Source organism: Oryctolagus cuniculus, chromosome 8 (assembly GCF_964237555.1).
Source record: "Oryctolagus cuniculus chromosome 8, mOryCun1.1, whole genome shotgun sequence".
In the NCBI taxonomy this organism is placed as follows: domain Eukaryota; kingdom Metazoa; phylum Chordata; class Mammalia; order Lagomorpha; family Leporidae; genus Oryctolagus; species Oryctolagus cuniculus.
This window is the reverse complement of record NC_091439.1, coordinates 98,450,460-98,475,140: the sequence shown is the minus strand read 5'-3', so window position 1 is coordinate 98,475,140 and position 24,681 is coordinate 98,450,460. Positions and strand designations below refer to the sequence as shown.

Below are 24,681 nucleotides of genomic sequence, written 5' to 3'. Positions count from 1 at the left end.
TGGGTTATTAGTTCTAACAGTTTTTAGGTAGAATGTAGGTTTTTCATTTATAGTCTTTATCATTTTGAGGTATGCCTCATGTGTACCTAATTGGTTGAAAGTTTTTATAACACAAGCATATTGAATCTTATCAAATGCTTTCCCTGTATCTATTGAGCTAATCTTAGAGTTTTTATTCTTTATTCCATTAATATGATTTATGGCATTTATTGATTAGCAAATATTGAACCAGCTTTGCATCTCTTAGATAAATATTACTTGATTGTGATGTATGATCTTTCCAATGTAGTGTTCCATTCAGTTTGCTGATAGTTTTTAAGGGTTTTTGCTCATATCTCACCAAGGATATTGGTGTGTTTTATTCTTTTTTTTTTTTTTATAGGCAGAGTGGACAGTGAGAGAGAGAGACAGAGAGAAAGGTCTTCCTTTGCTGTTGGTTCACCCTCCAATGGCCACCGCGGCCAGCGCGCTGCGGCCGGCACACCACACCGATCTGATGGCAGGAGCCAGGTACTTATCCTGGTCTCCCATGGGGTGCAGGGCCCAAGCACTTGGGCCATCATCCACTGCACTCCCTGGCCACAGCAGAGAGCTGGCCTGGAAGAGGGGCAACTGGGACAGAATCCGGCACCCCAACCGGGACTAGAACCCGGTGTGCCAGTGCCACAAGGCGGAGGATTAGCCTACTGAGCCGCGGCGCCGGCCGTGTTTTCTTTTTGTGTTGTATATTTGTGGTTTTCTTTAATTTATATTTGGAAGAATTGCAAAGAGAGAGAGAGAGAGAGAGAGAGCAAGAGGGAGAAAGAAAATGAGGTCTTTCCTCCACTAGTTCATTCCCCAGATGCCTTAAAGCCCGGGCCTGGGTCAGGCGGAAGCCAGAAGACTGTAGCTTCATCTGGGTCTCCCACATGCATGGCAGGGTCCCGAGCACTTGGGCCATCTTCTGTTTTCCCAGACTATTAGCAGGGAGCTGGATTGGAAGTGGAGCAGCTAGGACAAGAACTGGTGCCCATACGGGATGCCTGTGTCACAAGCGGTGGCTATATCTACTATGCCATAATGCTGACCCAAGTCCACTTTTTTCTTTTTGTTATCAGAGTAGTGCTGGCCTCCTCAAAAATACACGGTAGTGTTCCAGCCTTTTCAGTATTTCAAAATAATTTTTCATTAAAGATTTTATTTATTTATTTGACAGAGTTACAGACAGTGAGAGAGAGAGACAGAGAGAAAGGTCTTTCCCTCCGTTGTTTCACTTCCAAAGTGGCTGCAACAGCCGGAGCTGCACTGATCCGAAGCCAGGATCCAGGTACTTCCTCCCGGTCTCCCAAGTGGGTGCAGAGCCCAAGCACTTGGACCATCCTCCACTGCCTTCCCGGGGCACAGCAGAGAGCTGGACTGGAAGAGGAGCAACCGGGACAGAACCGGTGCCCATATGAGATGTCGGCGCTGCAGGTGGCAGATTAACCTAGTGCGCCACTGTGCCGGCCCCTCAAAATAATTTTTAAAAGTATTGTAGTTCCTCTTTAAATGTTTTGTGGAATTCAGTTGTAAATCTATAAAGGCCTAGACATTTCTTTAATAAAAGACTTAATTACTGCTTCAAAATCACTTCTTGTTATGGGTCTGTTTAGATTTTCTTTACCTTCTTGATTTGATCTTGGTAGATTATGTGTATCTACAAATTTATCTAATTTCTTTGAGGTTTTCCAATTTGCTAGCATATAGTAGTTCATAGCAGTTTCTTATGATCCTTTGTATTTCTGTGGTATCAGTTGTAATGTCTCCTTTTCCATATCCACTTGTACTTATTTCTGTTTTCTCTCCTTTTTTCTTTGCTAGTCTGGCTAAAGGTTTGTCTTTTCTGTGAGAAATGTGTAGATTTATTTAACCTTAAAAGTTCATAATTCTTTTTTATTTTTATCCATTTTAACTTCTATGCTCAATTTGAATGCAGTTTAATTACTTTTGGGTAAATGAATTGTTTGAGAAGTTTAATCCAGTATTTCTTTGAATATATCCATCTACATTGTTACACATTTTTTAAAAAAAAATTAAACATGTTCATACATCCAGCCAACAAATTAAAACAGCTGTCAAGATGAAATACAGAATCAGAGGCCTGATATCAATGTTTAAAAAAGACAAATGATTAAGCATTTCTCTCTATTCGAATATCCATCTCTGCCACTCATGCCATTCATCATCCGGCAGGCTTGCTCTGTCACCTCTGGTGACTCAAACTTAACCACACCAAACCACCTGGACTTCCCATTCTCCATCTTGATGTTGGCATACAGCATGTGGCCATATTCATTGAATTTAGGTCCTTTAGCACCTTGAATGTCAAATCAAATGGATGATTTCTCACAAAGATCTGGCAGGCCTTCTTGGCCACCCCAGGGACACAGCCTCCAGCTCTGCTAAAGGAACTTGCAAAGCTTCCTCCAAAGTTGCCATACTTCCTCTTGATGGCACAGTCAAAGCTGGCACTGCCACCATCCATGGCCAGACCCATGCACTCGATGCTGAAGCCCAGGGCTTGACCCATGGCAGGACACATGTGCTCAGATTGTTGGCAGCCAAGGCTGTTGGTGCCCAAGTGTTCCAGATTGTTGGCACTCATGCACTCCACTGGCCCCCACGCCTGCCAAAACCATGAGTTCCATGCTCAGGCCAGTCTGCTCAATAGCAGACCCCATGCACTTGAGATCAGAGCCCATATGTTCCACCATCTGGCTCACAGGGTTCATAGGCTAAAAGCCAAAGCCCATGCAGGCCCCTATGCAATATGCCACATGGTCTGGCCCAAATGATTGATGTTGGAGGCCTTGTGGTGGTGGCCCAATGGGCCTATGCACTCAATGCTGGAGCCCATGCACTCTTTTGAGGCCAGGTAGCTCATGACCAGGCACTTGCACTCAATCTCAGAGCCCACTCAGTCCATGCTGTGGCCCGGGCCTGTACCCATGCACTCCAAGTCAGCACTCCCAGTGTGGTCAATGCCAGGTCCCAGCCTCTAGATCTCCAGCATGCTGCCCAAGGCTCCACTGTTTATACAACCCATGCTTATCGCAGGTCCAAACTGCCCATGTTTGCTATAGTATGACCAAAGGGCCCTCCATGCTATAGAAAATTCCAAATTCTATGCCTTTCATTCCTTCCTGCAGGTGCTATGTATCCCATGCCAGTGCCTTTATTAAGGTGACTAGCGTCCATAGGCTAACCTCCTGGTCCTAACCCTGTGCTGATACCACCAAGAACATGGGGAAATGTGGATGCTCAGGAGGGGGGAAAAATCTCCCTTTGGTAAGGCCCTCTCATCCATTCTGACACACATTAGCCTGTCCAATAGCAGTTGGCCATTTCACATGGATATAATTTGCACAGCTTCAATGGCCTATTCGAAAGCCACGATGCCTATTCCTTAACTTTTCCCATCTTTATTCTCCACAACCTCAGCCATATCAGAACTTCCTTCAGTTTCTTCCAGTCAACTTTAGAATCCATATTTGCTACAAATCCACTGCTTGCGAGTGTTCCAGGCTTTTGCACGGGTCTTCCGGTATGGACACTGTCAGGATCTTTGCTTTCAGTGGTCATCCACTCAGACTATATAGAACTTCAGTAGCTTTTTAAAAATTATCTCTTCCATCTTGAATTCAACAGAGACACAGGCCCTTGACTCACCTTCAGCACCCATTAAGAGCTCAATGCATGTTACCTCACAGAAGTTTTCTTTAACCAGGCCTTTAAGTAACTGTCATTTCACATCAAAAATTCTGTTTGTGATGTAAGCTCGGTATCTCTTTTTGAGGTTGGCCTATGGTTCAAAGCAGTTGCCCTCTCTTTTTCTGTTTTTCTCCTTCTTCTCATTCTGAGTGTTTCCCTTCACCCTTCAGGCCCGGAGCCCACTGCTGCTTGAGACACTGGGACATGTCACTGTCCTCCCAAAGTTTGGGCTCTGTAGCTGCCACTTTGACCACCACTATGACCTAGGCTACCATTTTCTCCACTTCTGAGCTTTGCCTCCACTATACATTTTTAGATCTCAAATACTCAAGTATGAAAAGCACAACTACAAGGTATCCTAGTAGCTTGGTCATACAGTAGGAAATTCTGTTCTTCTTTTATGGATCTCTGTCTTTCGCTATTTTATCCCCCCTGGTTTCTGTCCCACAGGAAATACATGACTTCCGATTACCAGGACCTCTGATGATTGATCTGCATTATTCATTTGTGTTCCTTAAATAACACAGCAAATGCTGATGGAGAAACCACTTCATTATAGGCACTCTTGTAGATATTTAAAACATAAGTTAAACCAAAGATTCTAGCAGAGTAGAAATGTAGAAAAAATGAGACTAGTGTAGACAGCTAAGGGTAAGATTAAAAATATATGCAGAAGGCCGGTGCCGCAGCTCACTAGGCTAATCCTTCGCCTTGCAGCGCCGGCACCTCGAGTTCTAGTCCTGGTTGGGGCACCGGTTCTGTCCCAGTTGCTTCTCTTCCAGTCCAGCTCTCTGCTGTGGCCCAGGAGGGCAGTGGAGGATGGCCCAAGTGCTTGGGCCCTGCACCCCATGGGAGACCAGGAGAAGCACCTGGCTCCTGGCTTTCGATGGGTGAGGCGCAGCTGTAGCGGCCATTTGGGGGGTAAACCAACGGAAAGAAGACCTTTCTCTCTGTCTCTCTCTCTATCTAACTCTGTCTATCAAAAAAAATTATACATACGCAAAGAACAGTGGCAACACCTTAAATGAGAGAGGAATGAAATATTTGTGAGCTACTTTTCTGCTGTTGGGCTGCTTCTTGTAATGCCACTATCTCTAAGCCACTTCCTTTTAAAGGAACTCATTGGACACTGAGAAGTAGCAAGTCTGAGGCCTATTGCAATTTAATTCCTTAAGGGTCCAAACCTACTGTGTTTAATTTAAGACAAATGCTCAATAATTATTTATTTAAGTGATTTACTTTACTAAAGCAATGTTGAGGAGCAAGAAAACGCGAAGGAATAAGAAACTGGGCAGTAAGTGAGAGTGACCCAGGCCCAGCTGCCTTCACCCACTCCCTGCCTTCCCAGCCCATAACATGCAACAGATTCTTCCCGTATGGCTGCACTCATCCAGACCTGCAGCCCCTTGGCCAGGTTTGCTCTGCTGATGTGTTTCAGTTCCTCTCCACTCTCTGCAAAGTTACCCGCATGTTTAAAATCCTGATGTGAAGTTATGTGTGTCTTGAAACTCAAAGATAATACTTCTGGAGGATATTTAAGCAGACACAATTTATGTTCTGCCTCTTGAAATCCTGACAAACAACCCTAAACTAACATTGTATGTGGCAGGGCTGTAATTACAAGGGGAAGGACGGCTTTCAAAGGCATTACTCTTAAAAATATATATCCAGCCACTGAAGTAATGACTTGCCCTGAGAAAGGAAGAACTCGTGGGCTGTCCTTGAACCACACTGACAATCTCTCTCAGCAATGACCTGAAGACGAGGATGTGCACTCTGAAACGGGATTGCCACAATTTTTAATCCGGCTGGTTTTTCTGTTCAGGCAAAATATAAATCATTTAATCAGTTCCCGACTGAGCATCAGGTACAACTGGTATAAATTTTCCTTCATAAAAGTTTCATCAAAGCTGGGGATACCTGCAGTGCCTTATCTTCTGCGAGAGAAATCACAGCCTGAAAAGACTGGCTGGTAGTGCTGGTAGTCATCTGTGATTGATAGGCGTGGGTGGACGGCCTTCGTGCAGAGGAGTTCAGATCTAAATAGCCTTGCAGCGACTTTCATCTTCCCCTTAAGATGATGCTTGGCTTCATTTACCGCAGAGAAAAGCCTGCTAACAATTGTGTTGTTGTTGTTGTTTTCCTGAAAATATCTCACCTCCATCAATTTACAGCTAGAACAATATTGAAAAATGCACCTTTCAACATGGTAATGCTTTCTTCGAAGCCAATACACGCCTATACGAACAGGTAGAAGATGGAAGGAATCACAAAGCTCCACCCATTTGAATGATATTAAGGAAATGAATATTATTAAATTATGTGTCCTCATTAGCTAGGTTTCTTGTCTCATAAAATATCTGTGTGATTTGTTAAGTTGGGAAATATCTCTAACCAAATGAAGATAATGTGGATTGAAAAAATTCCTTAATCAATCACTAAGTCACGTGCCTCTTTTATAATATGTAAATCCTTTCAAATGGGAAAAAATTATATAAAATACCATAAACACTGAGAATGAGAACACAGAATGAGAGAAAACCTGAAGGACTAAGGAGGTTTCACTACAAACAGTGAAAAACAGGTGATATTACTTCTCTCAAATACTGGTCACATCAAGAACTAACAAATAAATCAGTGCTATTAAGAATACATATGTTAATTTCAAGAAATCTGATTTTCAGTAGAATTACATCACCATAATATATTTCAACTTAAAAGCCCTATCATTTAATACTTTCAAATCAATAAGTATATGAATTGCCTTACATTCCAATCTCATGTATTTTAATTTAATACAGTTGTGCTGAATTATAGTAAGACTTAAAGTGGGACAAATAGATACAGCAATTTATGATTCAAATATTAAAAAGTAAACAGAAAAGGCTTAGGATAAGGTGTCAAACACTATGCAGGCCAGTAAATAAAACTTTTATATTCCACGAACTATCAAAATGGAATCCACTGAAATTCCTTACCAGAGGCTGGCATTGTGGTGTACCTGGTTAAGTTGCCACCTGTAATGCCAGTATCCCAAATGAGCACTGGTTTGAGTCCCAGCTGTTTTGTTTCTGATCCAGCTCCCTGATAATGTCCCTGGAAAAGCAATGCAGAATGGCCCAAGTATTTGGGCCCCTGCAATGCACCCAGGAGACCTGAATAACTATAGTTCATGGACCATGGCTTCTGCCAGGCCCAGCTCCTTAGCTGTTATGGCCATTTGGAAAGTGAACCAGCAAACGGAAAAATCTCCATCTTTCTTCCTCCCTCTTTTAAAAAAGATTTATTTATTTATTTATATGAAAGGCAGCAAAGTTAGAGAGGGAGAGACAGAGAGAGGGAAAGAGATCTACCAACTGTTGGTTCACTCCCCACATGGCCACACCAGCCACAGCTGGGCCAGGCCAAAGCAAAGAGCGAGAATTCTATGTGAGTCTCCTCCAGGGACCATCCTCCAATGCTTGCCCAGGAGCATTGGCACGGAGCTGGACTGGAGGCAAAGCAGCTGCTACTTCAACTATGTGATGTCAGTGTCACAGGAGGTGGCTTAATCTGCTACACTGCTGGTCCCAACAAATAAATCTTTTAAAAAATAAAATCAATTAACACAAATAAATAGGGTGCATCAGGTATGGTGACATCAGGTCCCACCATAAAAAGTATTTCAGTTGATACCAAAGTGAAATTTCTTCTCAAATGGAAAAGTGCAAAACAAAGGAAAGAAGAAATCAGATGATATTAATCAAGTGGGGCCACCAAATAAAATCTCTCCTAAAACTAAGTATACTTTTAAATCCAGTTAATCATGAATCCAATCAATTGTAGTTCTATTGTAGGGAAGCTGCTACTCTTACATCCTATACAAACAAGTGAAATGTCACTAAATTATAAAGAATTTTGGAAGCGTTCAAAGGCAGTTTCATCTTCAAGTCTCAAGTGTGAGTAGCTCCTTCATACAGGATCCATAATTCACAAAACCAAGAATTCAAGACTTCTGTACTAGTTCATTCTTAGTTATCTCCAACTTCAGTATACATGGGAGTTGCCTGGGGGGTAATTGGGCCTCTTCCTGGATCTGAACCTCTTAGCAGAGATTTGACTCAACTGGCCTGGCCAGCATCCTGGCACCTCCATTGTCCCACAGCTCCTCAGGAAACTTAGCAGAGATTGACTGATGCTGCTATATGCCTGTATAAATACCGCAACAAAAAATAAAATAGTCAAATACAGTAAAGAATCCCTTGAGCTACAGAGCACACCTGAAGTGCTGATTTTTGTGGAATAGGTGAATTCAGTAGGGAAAATTGATTTCACGGAGAAAATGGACCCTTTTTGGTCCATGGCATATTTGGCCATGGTGAATGGAGGGAAATGTGCATCTACAATGGATGTCGAACATATTTTGAGCTTGCTTTAGTTTTCTATTCCTGGAAGATAAAACAACACAACTCACTGAGAGTGATGCTTATAGGACTGTTGGTTTCACTTAGCCTGAACTTTAGTTTTTCATTTCCATTTTCTATTTTTTTTTTTTTTTGACAGGCAGAGTGGATAGTGAGAGAGAGAGACAGAGAGAAAGGTCTTCCTTTTGCCGTTGGTTCACCCTCCAATGGCCGCACTGTGGCCCGCACACCGCGCTGATCCAATGGCAGGAGCCAGGTGCTTCTCCTGGTCTCCCATGGGGTGCAGGGTCCAAGCACTTGGGCCATCCTCCACTGCACTCCCGGGTCACAGCAGAGAGCTGGCCTGGAAGAGGGGCAACCAGGAAAGAATCCGGCGCCCTGACCGGGACTAGAACCTGGTGTGCTGGCGCTGCAAGGCGGAGGATTAGCCTAGTGAGCCGCGGCGCCGGCCCATTTCCATTTTCACAGAGAGCTGCAGGCGCCTGTGAGCAGCTCTAAGGGAACTTTCATTTATTCTGCTGTTCTAGACTCGTTCAGTGCTGTTTTCCTTATCCAAGTGGAGCTTTATCCATTCAGGCACTTGCACAGTCCAGATATGTCTAAGTGCAATCAACTTCTTTAAACTTGTGCTTCATAAAAACATGAATTAATGCAAGGAAGGCTAGTCATAGGCCTCCGATCCATTCTCACATTTTCTCTATCATTGACTTTGCGCCTAAATATCTCTCCATTTCTTGAAAATAATCATCTTGTTTCAAACTCCATCATCTCACTGCTGAGCTCACTTGCATACCCCAAATCAAATCATGGAACCAAAAAACAAACAAAACAAAAAGTTCTCCTGGTGACCCATTTCCCCACTTAAAAGGTATTGTGACTTTGCTCACAAGATCAAAACTCTTTAGCATGCATTTCTAGCCTTTTAATTGTTTGGATCCGACTGACCTCTTCACTTAGGACTTCTAACCTGATTCCATCTACTGTATTGTCACTGCCTTGGGGTTGGACCGATCTGCATTTTCATGCCACTATCCTCTCTCATCCTGTCTCCTTCATCTGGCCTTCCTGTGTTCCATGTCCGCTCTCTGGAAGACTTTTTCCACTCATCACACATCAACATTTGTACATACTTCACATTTCCATTCAACTATAATCGCCCAGGGGAAAATTTCCTGTTTTTCTCTCTGAGAATCAAATCAAAATATTTTATGCAGGCATAAACCATAGTTTTCCTTCATATTTTGCCACAGGTGAATTTTAAATGTTTAATGACTACTTAATGAAAAATTATTTCTTATACAGCAAGTCATTTTAATTTGCTTTTATATATTTCCAGTCTTATCACAATACTAGACACATAGAATTTTTTGAATGTGTGAATTAATAACATGTTTTACTTATCTAGAAGAATAAAATTACATGAATCCAAAGACAAGAAGTGAACCCAAAATAGTTACAGAAATGGTACAGAAAAAATACCTCACAGAAACATAACTTTTCAGTTTTATATGGTTTTTATACTCTAAATTATTATTGAATGTTCCAAAGGGCTAGTGTTTATATGGATAATATTTATACGTATTTATTATGTTTGACAATAAAACTGAGCACAAAAATGCATACTTACTTATAAACTCACTTTTAAATAACATACATAAAACAAATTCAGTATGTGTTAATATAAATAACATACTTTAACAAAAATAAATCTATTTCCCAAGCGAACAAAAATATTAGTAACCAAAGTTTGTTTAATGTTCATTCAGTCGTTAATATTTGGCTTAATAGAACACAGCTGGATTCTAAGATCAGTTTCTGCACTCAATTGGCTACAATATCAAATATCATACAGTTTTTGAAACACTCAAAAGTAATTTTGCAGCATATTATAAAAATAATTTTGATCTGATTGATGCCATGAAAACTTCTCAGATACCCCTAGTGTTCCCTGAACCAAATTTAAGAAGTGCTGATATAACTAGAAAAATATGAAAATAAAGGAATGTATTATAATTTTTTGGGGACATCGGGCATAATTAGGACTATCGTTAAAATAATTTAATGGATAGTCATGTAAAATGCTAATAAAATATTTTATAATTCAAATAAAGAATATAGAGTATATAATATTTTTTCCTTTTAAACCCTAATCCTCTTTCCTATTAAAGTTAAAGTTGGATACATTTTTGCATGACCATAGGATCTAAAATAGTATCTTCTACAAAATAGACTTTCAAGAAATATTTAATATGCATAATAATAAATTATTTTGTAAAGAAAGAACTAAATATCTCTTAGTATATGTATGCCAGGACTTAACAATCTAGAAAGATGGAGGGAATTCATACTGTGGCAATGATTCTACCATAAATTCTCTGCCTCCTCCAAATCTCTCAATTTTTCAGCTTAATTCAAATATGAAAAGGTAGAATCTATAAGTAGAATACAAAGTCTCCTAGATGCTATGATTTAAGAGGCACACAGCTCTCCAACTTCAAAAATTATTCCTATTATATATGTATACATAAGTTATTATGATAAATTATTTACAATTATTCCTAGTAATACTTGAATATATTAACCAGAGTTGGTAAGAATTACCAACAATAAGAATGACCATTCTCCATTGTATGACAATTTTTAAATAGAAATTTGTTGGGAGAAACACCCCATCCTTTATTTAAGAGTGAACAAGGCCAAAGTCATGTTAGAAAGTATTTAAGAGTTCCCTAGAATTTATCCAAACATACACTTCTACACATACCAGCAGCATATACCATCCAGAAAATGACATTTAACCTTTCACTTAATCAATACAGAAAACTTCCAGAGTGTGAGATGGCTTTAGATACTTTTTTTTTCTATAGCGATAACCTTGGACATGAAAAGACTCCCGAGTGCAAGGATAGTAAGAAATGTTGAAGACTGAGGTAGGTGATTTGGTAGACTGATAAGAGACCACTCAAAAAAACAGAATGTCTTTACTAAGAAAAACTGAAGATTAATGATAAGAATTTAAAATATTATAAAACTATACTTCAAAAAATTTTAAAACATTACAGCAATCCTTTTGCAAGAGAAAATTATAGAAAAGGTAAAAGCCATTCTCAACCACTAAGTTTCTAATTGATTACAAGATATTGCTCTATCATCTAAATTGATAAAGATTACTTATATTGTCCATAAATAATAGTTAAATGGAACACTAATAATTAAAAATAAAAAACAAATAATTCATTAAATGATGATCTCACATTATCTACTTCTTATGGCAGAAAATCGCTTGTTTATTTACTTTCCAAGTATGAATTAGGTATCGTAATATCCCTTTTGCTATAGGAGATTCAAATATACATCAAAGTTGGCTTTGAGCGTAGTGACATGAGATATGCACACAAAATATAAGGTAGTGATTCAAGGTTTTGATGGTTTCCACAGAAAGGGGATATTACATTCTGCTTTCAGCCATCTAGGGAGAAGAGACATGCATTTAAGTCTTTGTTAGGTATCTGTGAGATAAAAGGGATAGAGTAGCTGCAGTCCTCTCATGAAGATAAAATGAACCAGAAAAAATAATCACCCTGGGGGCAGTACCTGAATACAAATTAAATGGAATCCCAGTTCTTACCAGCAGGGTAGAGAATCAAAATTAGTTTTCGGTCATGATGGTTGTAAATAAAAAAAGAAAAATGGCTGATCATAGCTAAAATTACAGGGGTCGGTGCTGTGGCTCACTTGGTTAATCCTTCACCTGTGGCGCCGACATCCCATATAGGCGCCAGGTTCTAGTCCCGATTGCTCCTCTTCCAGTCCAGCTCTCTTCTGTGGCCCAGGAGTGCAGTGGAGGATGGCCCAAGTGCTTGGGCCCTGCACCTGCATGGGAGACCAGGATAAGTACCTGGCTCCTGGCTTCGGATCAGCGCAGCGCGCCGGCCACATGACCATTTGGGGGGTGAACCAATGGAAGGAAGACCTTTTTCTCTGTCTTTCTCTCTCACTGTCCAATTCTGCCTGTCAAATAAAAATTAAAAAAATAAATTTAAAAATTAGCTAAAATTACAAAGGAAGATGACAAAATAGGCGATGACAGCAGAAGAGAATTCACAGGGATGCCGATGGTCAGGAGATCTGAGAAGCAAGAGGAGATTCTAGCAAGGAACGTATTCAGTGTCCCGACCAGTGCCAGTATGTTGTATTCCCTTTCTAACAGATCCATTCATTCATGAATATAATATATGGATGGAAACAACATTTTATTTCAAACAGGTAACCAGAATTTCAACTAAGCCCAAATATGAGATTCATTTGTAGTAAAGGGAAAGTAAGTTTTAATCATGCTTGTATCTCTGGAATGCAGAATACTACCAGGAACCTAGCACATATCTGATTCATGGCTATGGATTTAGCACTAAAAAGTGTATTACCTGGCTCATGCTGGGTGTCAGTGGATGTAATTACTATTTAAGGAAAGACTATAGGAGCAGTGAATATCTAGATTACATTTTATTAGTTTTCAACATACTGTCTGAGCATTCTACAGAGATTCAGAACAATATGATAGAAGATGATGGATGGTAGATGATAGATAGATACATACATACATAATACAAACATAATTTATTAGCAAAACTAGCTTAGGTGATTATGAAGATAGAGAAAATCCACAATAGGATGGGCCTTTTGACAGTTAGAACTAGGGAAGTTGGTAACATGGCCTCGTTTAAGTCCAAAAGCCTCAGAACAGAGAAGCTGGTGCAGTAATTAAGTCTAGGACATATGAGGCTGATGATAAAGGTTCTGGAGTTCTGATGGTCAAAGACATGAGAAGAATTTTCCATTTCCAGGTGAGAGAGAATTGACCTTTTCTATATTTCCTGGCACTCAGCCATGTGGGTGCACACACACCACAGTGAAGATGCATCTTCATTAATCAGTCCACTGATTGAAACATCATTCTGTTTTAGAAATTGCTTCAGAGGATTCCAAGATGGCTGATCAGGAAAAAGACATTAAGCTTTTGAACAGGGGAAAACAGCAGAACAACACTACAGGAAGTGCATTCCCAGAGGAGAGTTGGAAAGAAGTTGGCGGTGGAAATTCCACAGAGGGAAGACAGATGCCGTTGAGCAGCATGGAAGGTGTGGACACACAGCAATGAGATGGGACGCTACACATGATCCTGCAACTGGAAACTGAGGGAGACGTCAGCTTTGGAGAGCAAGATGACAGCAGACAGTGGCAGTCTGTTCCCTCTAGTGATATTGCCTGTGGGAAAGTCTTGCAAATCACATTGTGTTTGAGTCTGGCCTAGAGCCCTAGCTGGGGGTAGGGTACCAGCCTAATCCAGGGAAAGAAAAGCATATTTTTTCTCCCCATCCCCCCTACAAGAGCACCTGGCAACTGGAGGGGAGGAGGCGCCATTTTGACACCAGTAGAGGATGTGGTAGCTCTAGTGCAAGCTTGTGACCGGGGCACTTCATCAGAGGGGAAAAGCCATGTTCTCTGCTGACTTTTGAGTCTGGCTGGGAGAGTTGACAGGAGCTGGGCACTCACATATGCCTGTGAGATGCCCACATCCTCTCAACATATCACAGGCTACAGAGCTCAAACTGCCAAGGCAGGGTAATTACAGGCAACTGCCTCTGGGAACCTCTTTGCCCTCTTTGTGGACAGGACAGGCTAGTGGGTTGGAGCAAATCCACTGTAACCATGACTGTAGGAGCCTTATGTGCTGTGTCCATGGGAACTCTGTGACTGCATGATAGGGTGCCAGGTGTAGCTGGGTGTCTGGACAATCCCTGTGTCTGGCCTCAGAGGCTCAGAGCTCCCGAAGGGCTTGGGTAAGTCATTGCAAAGGGTCCCTTGCTTACACTGAGCGCCACACAGATCCTCTGTGGAATAATGTCTGAGCATGGATGGGGCTTGTACCTACTATGGGCAAACCTCAGTCATTGAACATCTTGGAAGAGAGAAGGTGAGGTTTGATTACACCAACTTATGTGATCATACCCTCTGCCCTGTTGACAACAGAGGAAATGTACCACACCCAAATTGGATGTTACCCTGGATTTTCACCACACCTGGAGCAATGGCCAGAGCTCTGGCCACATACCCACACCTCTGGGTATTCACTGAAAGTGGAGACTCTCCACTAAGCTACAGAGGTATACATAAAAGATAAAATCCATCAGAGGAGAAAATTAACAAGTATTCCTACAAATGCCTAAAAATAAAATGCAGAAGTTCAATAAACAAAAATAAGAAAGACAACATGATTCTCACAGAGAAACATAACATTTCAATTTTAAAATGTGAAGAGAAGCAGATTGATGAAATGTGTGAAAAGCAATTCAAAAGAATGATCATAGGATTACTCAGAAGCAATGAGAAGCAAATTAATTTGGGAGTTAAAGAAATCCATATATGACATGGATGAAAAATTTTCCTGAGAAATTAAGATTTTGAAGAGAAATCAAACTAAAATATCAGAAATGAAGGATTCAATATGACAGAAAATACAGTAAAAAGTCTTAACAATAGACCTTGTGAAACAGAAAAAGGAATACCCACGCTAGAAGATGAATGTTAGGAAGAAGTTCGGTCAGACCAAAGAAAAAGAAAAAAGAAGAAATAAAGAAGAAGAAATTAGAAAAATTCAAAACAATGTTTGAGATACATGGGATACTATCAAACAATTCAACATATGGGTCTTAGAGAAATTCCTAAAGGTATGGAAAGAGACAATGGATTAGGAGGCCTACTCAGGGAAATAATAACAGAAAACTTCCCTAATTTGGAGAAATAAAGGTATATCCAAGTACGTGAGGCCTATAGAACTCCTAATAGACATGACATGAAAAGATCTTCACCGATACACATTGTGGTCAAACTTTCAACACCATAACATAAAGAAAATATTCTAAAATGTGCAAGAGAGAAAAACACGATTACTTTCAGAATTTCTCCAATTTGACTCACAGATGATTCCTCATTGACAGCTCTACAGGCTAGGAGAGAAAGAAAAGACACAGACCAAATATTAAGAGAAAAAAAAAAAACTGTCAACCTAGAATATTGTAACCTGTGAAGCTCTCATTTATGAATGAAGGTGAAAAAAGACAGTCTATAACAAACAGAAATTTGAAAAATTTGACACCACTTGTCTAGCCCTAAAAATGATGCTTAAGAATGTGCTACGCAGAAACAGAAAGATAGTCATCATAAAAGAATTCAAAGGCAGAAAATCCCCCAGCAAAGAACAATACAATACATAGACTCTAATACAATAGTAATGGGGGACTTCAACATCCCACTTTCATTAAATGCACAGATCTATTAGACAGAAAATCATGACAGGATCAAAAGAGCTAATTGAAGCAATAGGCCAAATGAACCTCCTGATGTTTACCAATGATTTAATCCCACAGTTGAAGAATACATATTCTTTTCTTCACTGCATGGAACTTTCTTTAGGACAGAACAGTTGCTAGGCCATAAATAAGTCTCAGTAAATTTAGAAAAATTGAAATCATAACATGTATCTTTCCTGACCACAATAAAATGAAGCTGGAAATTATCTACTTAAGAAACTCTAGAAAATATTCAAACACATGGTTAATGAAGAAGATTCTACTGAATGAACAGTAGGTCATAGAAAAAATCAAAAGAGAAATCAGAAATTCCTAGAAACAAATGAAGATGACATTAGAACATATCAAACTAATGCTATACAGCAAAAAGAGGTGTTGAGGGAAGTTTATAGCAATTAGTGTCTACATCAAGAAATTAGAAAGGCAACAAACAATGATCTTTACAAGGCATTTCAGAGACAGAAAAACAACTATCTAAACCCAAAATTAGTAGGAAGGAAGAAATAATTAAAATTAGAGATGAAACAAACAATATTGAAACCACAAAAAATGTAGAAGATCGGTGAAATGAAGAGATTTTTTTTGAAAAAATAAATAAAATTGATAAGCCATTGGCCCTACTAACATCAAAAAAGAGGGCGACGCTGGCGTCGCGGCTCAATAGGCTAATCCTCCACCTAGCGGCGCCGGCACACCGGGTTCTAGTCTCGGTCGGGGCGCCGGATTCTGTCCCAGTTGCCCCTCTCCAGGCCAGCTCTCTGCTGTGGCCAGGGAAGGCAGTGGAGGATGGCCCAAGTGCTTGGGCCCTGCACCCCATGGGAGACCAGGAGAAGCACCTGGCTCCTGCCTTCGGATCAGCGCGGTGCACTGGCCGCAGTGCGCCAGCCATGGCAGCCATTGGAGGGTGAACCAATGGCAAAAGGAAGACCTTTCTCTCTGTCTCTCTCTCTCACTATCCACTCCGCCTGTCAAAAAAATAAAAAATAAATAAAAATAAAAAAGAGGGCGAAACCCAAATCAATAAAAAGAGATGACAAAGGAGATGTAACATGGATAGTACAGAAATAAAAGAATCATCAGGTATTACTACAAACAGGTATAATCTGAGAAATTGGAAAATCTAGAAGAAACCAGTAGATTCCTAGATACATACAATCTTCCAAAACCGAAACACAAAAACATTGTAAACCTAAACAGATCAATACCCAAGATTGAGACTGAATCAGTAATAAGACTCTATCAACAAAGAAAAGCTCAGGACTAGATGGCTTAACTATTGAATTCTACCAGATTTTTAAAGAAATAATTCTAATTCTTCTCAATCTATTAAAACAATTAAAAGGAAGGTAATCCTCCCAACCTCCTTCTCTGAGGCCATCCATCATCACATCAATTCCAAAATAAGAAGAAGATACAACACAGAAAGTGAACTGCAGACCAATATGACTGATGAACATAGATACAAAAGCCCTCAACAAAATACTACCTAATCAAATTCAAAAACACATCAGAAAAATCATTTACCCAGACCAAGTAGGATATATTTACGCAGGTATGATTCAATGTAAATCAATAAATGTAATATATCACATTAATAAACTGAAGAAAAACATATTATTGTTTCAATAGATGCAGAAAAAGCCTTTGATAAAATAGGACACCCTTTCATGATAAAAATTTCAAGTCAATTGAGTACAGAAGGAACAGTCCTCAACATAATCAAGGCAATTTATGACAAGCCCACAGCCAGCATAATATTGAATAGGGAAAAACCAAAAGTATTTCCACAAAGATTCAAAGTTAGATAAGGATGTCCACTTTCACCACTGCTATTCAATATAATTCTGAAAGTTTTAGCTAGAGGTATTAGACAAGAAAAAGAAATTAAAGGGATACAAATTGGAAAGAATGAAGTCAAATCGTTGCAGTTTTCAGATTACATGATATAGAGGAGCTAAAAGACTCCAATAATAGCCTATGGGAACTCATAAGAGAGTTTGTTAAGTTGCAGGGTATAAAATTAACACACAATAATCAAAGCCTTTGTGCACACAGACAATGCCATGGCTGAGAATGAACTTGTAATGCAGTCCCATTCACAATAAAAAAATTGAGATAAATTTAACCAAGGAGATGAAATATCTCTATGACAAAAATTAATAGAAATTAAAGAAATAAATGGATGAAGACATACAAAAATGGAAAAATCTTACATGTTTGTGGATTGGAATAATCAATATTTTTTTTTCTTTTTTCTTTCTTTTTTTTTTTTTTTTGACAGGCAGAGTGGACAATGAGAGACAGAGAGACAGAGAGACAGAGAGAAAGGTCTTTTTTTTTTCCGTTGTTCACCCCCCAATGGCCGCTGCGGCTGGCGCGCTATGGCCGGTGCACCGCACTGATCCAAAGCCAGGAGCCAGGTGCTTCTCCTGGTCTCCTGTGTGGGTGCAGGGCCCAAGCACTTGGGCACTTGGGCCATCCTCCACTGCACTCCTGGGCCACAGCAGAGAGCTGGACTGGAAGAGGAGCAACTGGGACAAAACCCCAACTGGGACTAGAACCTGGTGTGCCGGCACTGCAGGTGGAGGATTAGCCTACTGAGCCATGGCGCCAGCCTGGAATAATCAATATTATCAAAAAGTCCATACTACCGAAAGCAGTTTACAGGGTCAATGTGATCCAAAACAAAATAACCAACTAATCTTTTGAAATTGATACTGCAACAAAATGGATGCAACTAGAAACCATCATACTTAGTGAAGCTAGGCAATCCTAAAAAGAAAAATACCAGATATTTTCCCTGATCTGTGGTAACTAACAGAGTGCCCAGAAATACGTAATCCATATGAGTGGGAAAAAAAGAAATAGCCTCACAAACACCCAGAAGCATTGAAGTACCAGCTGCAAGTGCATCCCTTAATTCAATTAAGTTGAGACCGTTAAAATTAACCATTGAAATAGTTTTGAAAATGAATATTTTTAAAGAAATACTTTAGGAAAATATCTTCAAGTTACAAGCAGAATAGATTGGTGCAACTGTGTCAAGCCACAGGTGCCATTTCTATTAGGAAAAACCACCACTCATATGAGAGAAAACACATAAAGAATGCATGAGAGAACTGAAATGGACTGATTTTATTGTTCTGGTCAGATATTGTATGACAGACATTTGAAACATTTAATGACTTCCTTCCAATCCTCAAAAATATTTTCATCTATATTTTTATATGAGTAATCTAAGGTGCAGGTATATTAACTAATGGAAGTTACACAGGCAATAGTAAGAAGATGGTATTTGACATCTCTTTTACTCTAAAGTACATGCTATGACATCTATGACAAAATTTACATGCTTGGAAGAACTTACTTCAAAAAAACTGATTAGAAGTTCTTATGAAAACACAAGCGTTCGAGCATCAGTGGTGCAAATTAAGATTGTCATGAATTTGGGGCTACACTTGCTTTTATAAGGTGTGGAGTCTACCTCCCTATCCTTGGACTCTGTGCTGGACCTGTGCCTCTTTTGACTAATGTGTCTTGACAGAAATGACACTGCAGATTTTACAGAGTTAAGAGTTTAAGTTCTGCTCCTCACTCTGGTGAAACCAGCCACCATATCAAAAGCTGACTTTCCTAAATGACCATGCTTCGAGAATCCCAGGCCAAAAAGGGAATCCTTAAAGAGTGAGACACATGCTATGTGGACAGGGAAAAGTACCAAGTCTCAAGCAGGTAAGTGAAGAAGCACAGCCCATCACCCAACTGATGACATTAGGATCAGCTACAAACTCTTTCTCCAGTTCATGCTTCCCAAAATTCTAATCAAAATTAAATGTTTGTTTTCAGCTGATATGTTTCAGGGGAAATTATTGAGCAGTAGTAGGTAATAAGAACTGCTGGGGATAGCAACAGTCATAATACTTTTATTACTTTTTAAAATGACCTAGCAAAGTGGTGATTCTGGTGCAGGGGGTTAAGCTGCTACTCGGGACACTGGCATCCTTTCTGGAAGTGCCAGTATCCTGGGTGCTCTACTTTGATCTGACTCCCTGGTAATATGCCTGGGAAGCAGCAGATTATGGCTCAAGTGCTTGAGTTTCCTGTCATTCATGGGGGAGTCCCACGTGGAGTTCCTGCCTGCTGGCTTAGCCGTGTCCCAGACATGGTTATTACAGCCATTGGAAAAGTGAATCCAAAGATAAAAGAACTCACTCTTGTCTCTTCCTCTCTCTCTGACACTCTGTCTCTCATATTAAATGAATAAATAAAATCTTAAGAAAAATAAATGACATTCCCAGTATTAATGAAAAACTTTCTAAACAATTAGCTTCCTATGGACATCTACTGATTGATTAAATATTAAATCAAATTATTCCAATAACAAAATACCATTGTGCACACACATTCATGCATATACCTACACAATAATCAATTTTTAAAAACTCAGCAGGTGACAATGGAATGTGAGGAGAAAGGGAAATTCTAGTAGTCAGCACTGAGCTATCAAACAGGACTCATCCTGATATTTGCAGGACTTTATCTCAAAGCATCATTTTTTTTAAATCCTCCTCACCTCCATGGAAAACCTACAGACCTAGTGACCTACCTTTAGTGGCCTACCTCACAGCTAGGTCACTTAAAATCAATTCTCAGTAAAAATCAACCAACGAGGCAAGATTCAAAGGAAAGGATGGGTAGATTTGACCAAGATTTTATTGAACCTCTTTGCACTTCACACATTTGGGATCTAGAAATGGAATAAGTACTTGCTAGCCATCCTGGGAAAAGCTATTTTCCTTCTTCTCAGCTGAACCAAAAGGAGGACAGAATGCTTTGCCTAAAAATATTCTTTTTCAAAGAAACTAAAAATACACGAAAGTAATAAAGATGATGTGCTTTCAGAAAACAATGCACCAAACTCATTGATTGTTTCCTGCCCATAGATAATCCTGAGTAAGTATTGCTCATTGATTTATGTCAGTTCTAAAAGCCTCAATTCTCTTGAGTTATTCTAGTGCATTTCACGTGAACCAATTCTAATTCGTTTCTTTAATCTATGGACTGCATAAGAAATCTGCAGTCCTTTCAGTAGGATTTTTCAAATGAATTTTATCAGAAACACATTTTTAAATGCCCATATCTTCTCTAAATACTTCATATTTAAAAACGGTCTATGGATAGGAACTATGGTTTTTTAAGCAGTGTTAAACATATGTGAGTTTAGCCCACGTACAGAGATCTGTCAAGGACCTTTCGTGTCTCTGACAACACTTAACAGTCTGATCCAGGCGCTTGTTCCGATGTTGTCTTCGGTGGAAACACTCAATCAGCATTGTCCCAGAGCCATCTGACTTTAGATAATCTCAGGTGTAAGTCATTACTGAAGCACATGCTGGAAATGTGGTGCTGTTCTTCAAATTGGCATGATTGCTCTGCTTTTCCTTTCTTAAAGTTTATCATAAATATGAACAATTGACAGGTCTCGTTTTTCCATGGATTTCCTAGAGCCAAATACTGAAATATGATGACCCAGAGAACATTTCTGGAGGTGATACAGCACATTAATTCAAATAGAATGACATTTGCAATTCTTCACTTCTACCTCCCTCTCTCTGTTACACATAAATTAATGCATCATGTGAAAGGAATTCACATCCATAGCTCAGGATGCTTGAAAAACACATGCCTTCTTTACTGATGCTCAATACAAGGAAATCAGACACACAGAAGACAAAATCTCAGGCCGACTTGTTCACTCATGTATCCCTTGCAGTTAATAGTATATGAGACATAATCAGTGTCCACCAATAGCAGTTGTATTCATTCAGAATAAAGCAGGCATTTTTAATTTCTGTAAGGTCTGATTAAAAAACAGGTTTTTAAAAAATTATTCTTTTAATTGAATAATAATTGCACATATTTATTGCACAATAAGTGTACTTTGGTAATTTGATACATATACATAATGTGTAATCAAATTACAGTAATTGGTATTTCCATTTCCTTAGACATTTATCATTTTTATGTGTTTCAAACTCATCTCTTCTAGTTATTCATAAAAGATATAACTGCTGCAGACTATTGTTAGCCTACTGTGCTATAAAACAACAGAATTTATTCCTCTTTTCTAAATTTATCATGATACCTGTTATCCCACATCTCTCTAAGCACTCTCCCCTACCCTTCTCTGGCTCTAGTAATCACTATTCTGCTCTTTTCTACTCTGAGATCAACTATTTTAGAAGAAAATTTAAATAAACACCAAAATGCACCCTCCAGTCCTCAGGAAATAGTCTAGACAACTGCTGCTGCTTTCCCTCCTTAAAGCAGAGTCCTTAACTGAGAGAGACAATCTGGTCACAAATGAGAGACTTGCAGCTGACAACTCGACACATATTCAATGGACATTTTGTATTCAAGTTATGCCACTCCAGAGTTGAGAAGATACATAAGGCTGTCCAGCTCACTTATTTGGAAGTTAAGGAGGAAACGCAGAGGAGAATTAGAGATATGCAAACAAATAATGGCATGGCTGAGGCTAGGAAACACAGGGCACTCACCATCGGAGCCGCTGAAATCTCTTCTTACATATGTGGATTCCTTCCTCCATTTCCTGTGTTGAGACACACTGAAACAAGTTAAGCTCAATGCTACTATCCATGATTAAAAGGGAAGTGTGAACACTTTCCTAACTTAACATACTACAGTTGAAATATTCCACAGGATAAATGGGGGAACATGAAATCTTTACCAGATCTATCTTAGAAATAGCAATGTGGCCTTTCTCTCTGTCTCTCTCTCTCTCACTGTCTATCTCGGCCTGTCTAATAAAAAATAAATTAAAAAATCTTGTACCAGACTTTGAATAAACCAAAATCAGCATATATTTAAAAAAGAAAGAAATAGCAATGTGGTATGGAAGGGAAATTTTAATTGTTTATCTTACTAGTGAACATTCATGGAATAGATCATTCTTCTGTAGTCAGAAAATAAAGAGAATCTGAGTTTTATTCTCAGTGAACACAGTAAGTGATTGGCTACAAGTGATATTTGAATGAATATTTTATGTATTAAATATTGGAATAATTAATTGCATTATATATTATTTTGGATATATTAATGGGTATTGACATATTAGCAATTAATAATATATTATTATATTAATAATGACCATATTAGCCAAAGTAATCTTCAGATTCAGTGGAATCCCTATCAAAATCCCAATGGCATTTTTCATAGGATTATAGAAAACAAAGCTAAATTCATAGGGAATGTCCAAAGACTCTGAAAGAGTCTTGAGCAAGAAGGATAAAAACGAAGCATCGTACTACCTGCTTTCAAAATACACTACAAAGATATCACAAGAGTATGGAACTGCCAAAAAAAAAAAAAAAGACAATTAGATCAATGGAACAGATCTTAGAAATAAATCCACACATTCACGGTCACCAGGTCTCAGATGCAGGTGCCACAAACACATAACGGGGAAATAAGCTCTTCAATCAATAGTTTTGGAACTACGCACATCAACATGCAGAACAATGAAACAGGATCCCCATCTGACCTTAAATAAAAAATAAACTTAAAATGGGTTAGACTGCAATGTAAGCACTGAGACTGTATAATTATTAGAAGAAGGCATGGAGGAAAAGCTTCTTTACTGCAGTCAGAGCTAGCATTTGTGGACATGCCCCAAAAGAACAAGCAACAGAAGTAGAAACAAATGAGATTTCATCATTTAAAAAGCTTCTGGGAAGCAAAGAGAGCAATCAGCAAAGTACAGACAATCCAAAGAATAGGAAAAATACTTGCAAAGCATAAATCTCCTAAGAGGTTACTATCCAAAATGTATAATGAACTTGAAAATTCAAAAGGAAAAAAAATGAAACAAAAATAACCTGATTTAAAATTGGGCAGAGGCTTTGAACAGCTATTACTTTAAATAAGATGTACAAGTGGCAGAAGGTATGTGAAAAATGCTCAACATCACTAATCATCAGGGAAACGCAAACCAAAACCACAATGAGATATCATCTAACGTTTGTTGGCATGGGTACTGTCAAATAGACTAAAGATAACAAACACTGGCTAGTATTTCAGGGCAGGAAACATTGGTAGAAATGTAAATTGGCATGTTCATTATGGAAAACAATATGGAGATTCTTCAAAAACTTAAAAATAGAACTATGATCCAGTAACAGAATATATCTAGTAATCTTAATTCTGGATATCCATACAAAGGAAATTAAATTAGTATGTCATAGAGATAAACTGTATTGCCATTTTGATTATTATATTACTCACAATGGCAAAGATACGAAATCAACCTAAGTGTGAATCAATGGATGAATGCATAAAGAAAATATGGGGTACATATGTACAATGGAGTATAATTCAGTATTAAAGAGAAAGAAAAGCTATCATTTGGAACATCATGGGTAAACCTGGAAGACACTATGTGAAATCAAATAAGCCAGGCACAGAAAGACAAATACGGCATGATCTTACTTACACTTGTATAATGAATAATGTAGAGTGTGTAATATTTGCCCAGTTCCTACTTGGAATTCATAAAAGACTCCCCAAAGACTGTAATTTGTGACAAAACTTTAAGTAGAAAATGACATGCTCCTCTGTGATGTATTTCCTTTTGGGTGAGGACATGGAAGGGAACATTTGTTACCAAGTTTATTGAGATATAATTAACAAATAAACTGTATATATTTAACATGTACAATGTGTTTATACACAAAACAAGCACATTGTGAAATGATCGCCTCAACATAGCCAATTATCCATCAATTACATGGCTTCATTTTTATGCTGAGAACATTTAAGATCTACAAGTACTCTTCAGAACATTCCTGGAAAAATGGAAAAAGCCGGCGCCGTGGCTCAATAGGCTAATCCTCCACCTTGCGGCGCCGGCACACCGGGTTCTAGTCCCGGTTGGGGCGCCGGATTCTGTCCCGGTTGCCCCTCTTCCAGGCCAGCTCTCTGCTATGGCCAGGGAGTGCAGTGGAGGATGGCCCAGGTGCTTGGGCCCTGCACCCCATGGGAGACCAGGAAAAGCACCTGGCTCCTGGCTCCTGCCAGGATCAGCGCGGTGCGCCGGCTGCAGCGGCGGCCATTGGAGGGTGAACCAACGGCAAAGGAAGACCTTTCTCTCTGTGTCTCTC

The 24,681-nt window shown here is 39.2% G+C and overlaps 1 long non-coding RNA gene and 1 pseudogene across 3 annotated transcripts in view; both read right to left on the bottom strand.

Moving 5' to 3' along the window:
* Positions 1–24,681, bottom strand: part of LOC103350790 (uncharacterized) — a 772,648-nt gene that overhangs the window by 140,330 nt on the left and 607,637 nt on the right. The gene's annotated exons all lie outside the window — the stretch shown is intronic.
* Positions 1–24,681, bottom strand: part of LOC127483204 (heterogeneous nuclear ribonucleoprotein M pseudogene) — a 35,706-nt pseudogene extending 11,025 nt beyond the window's left edge.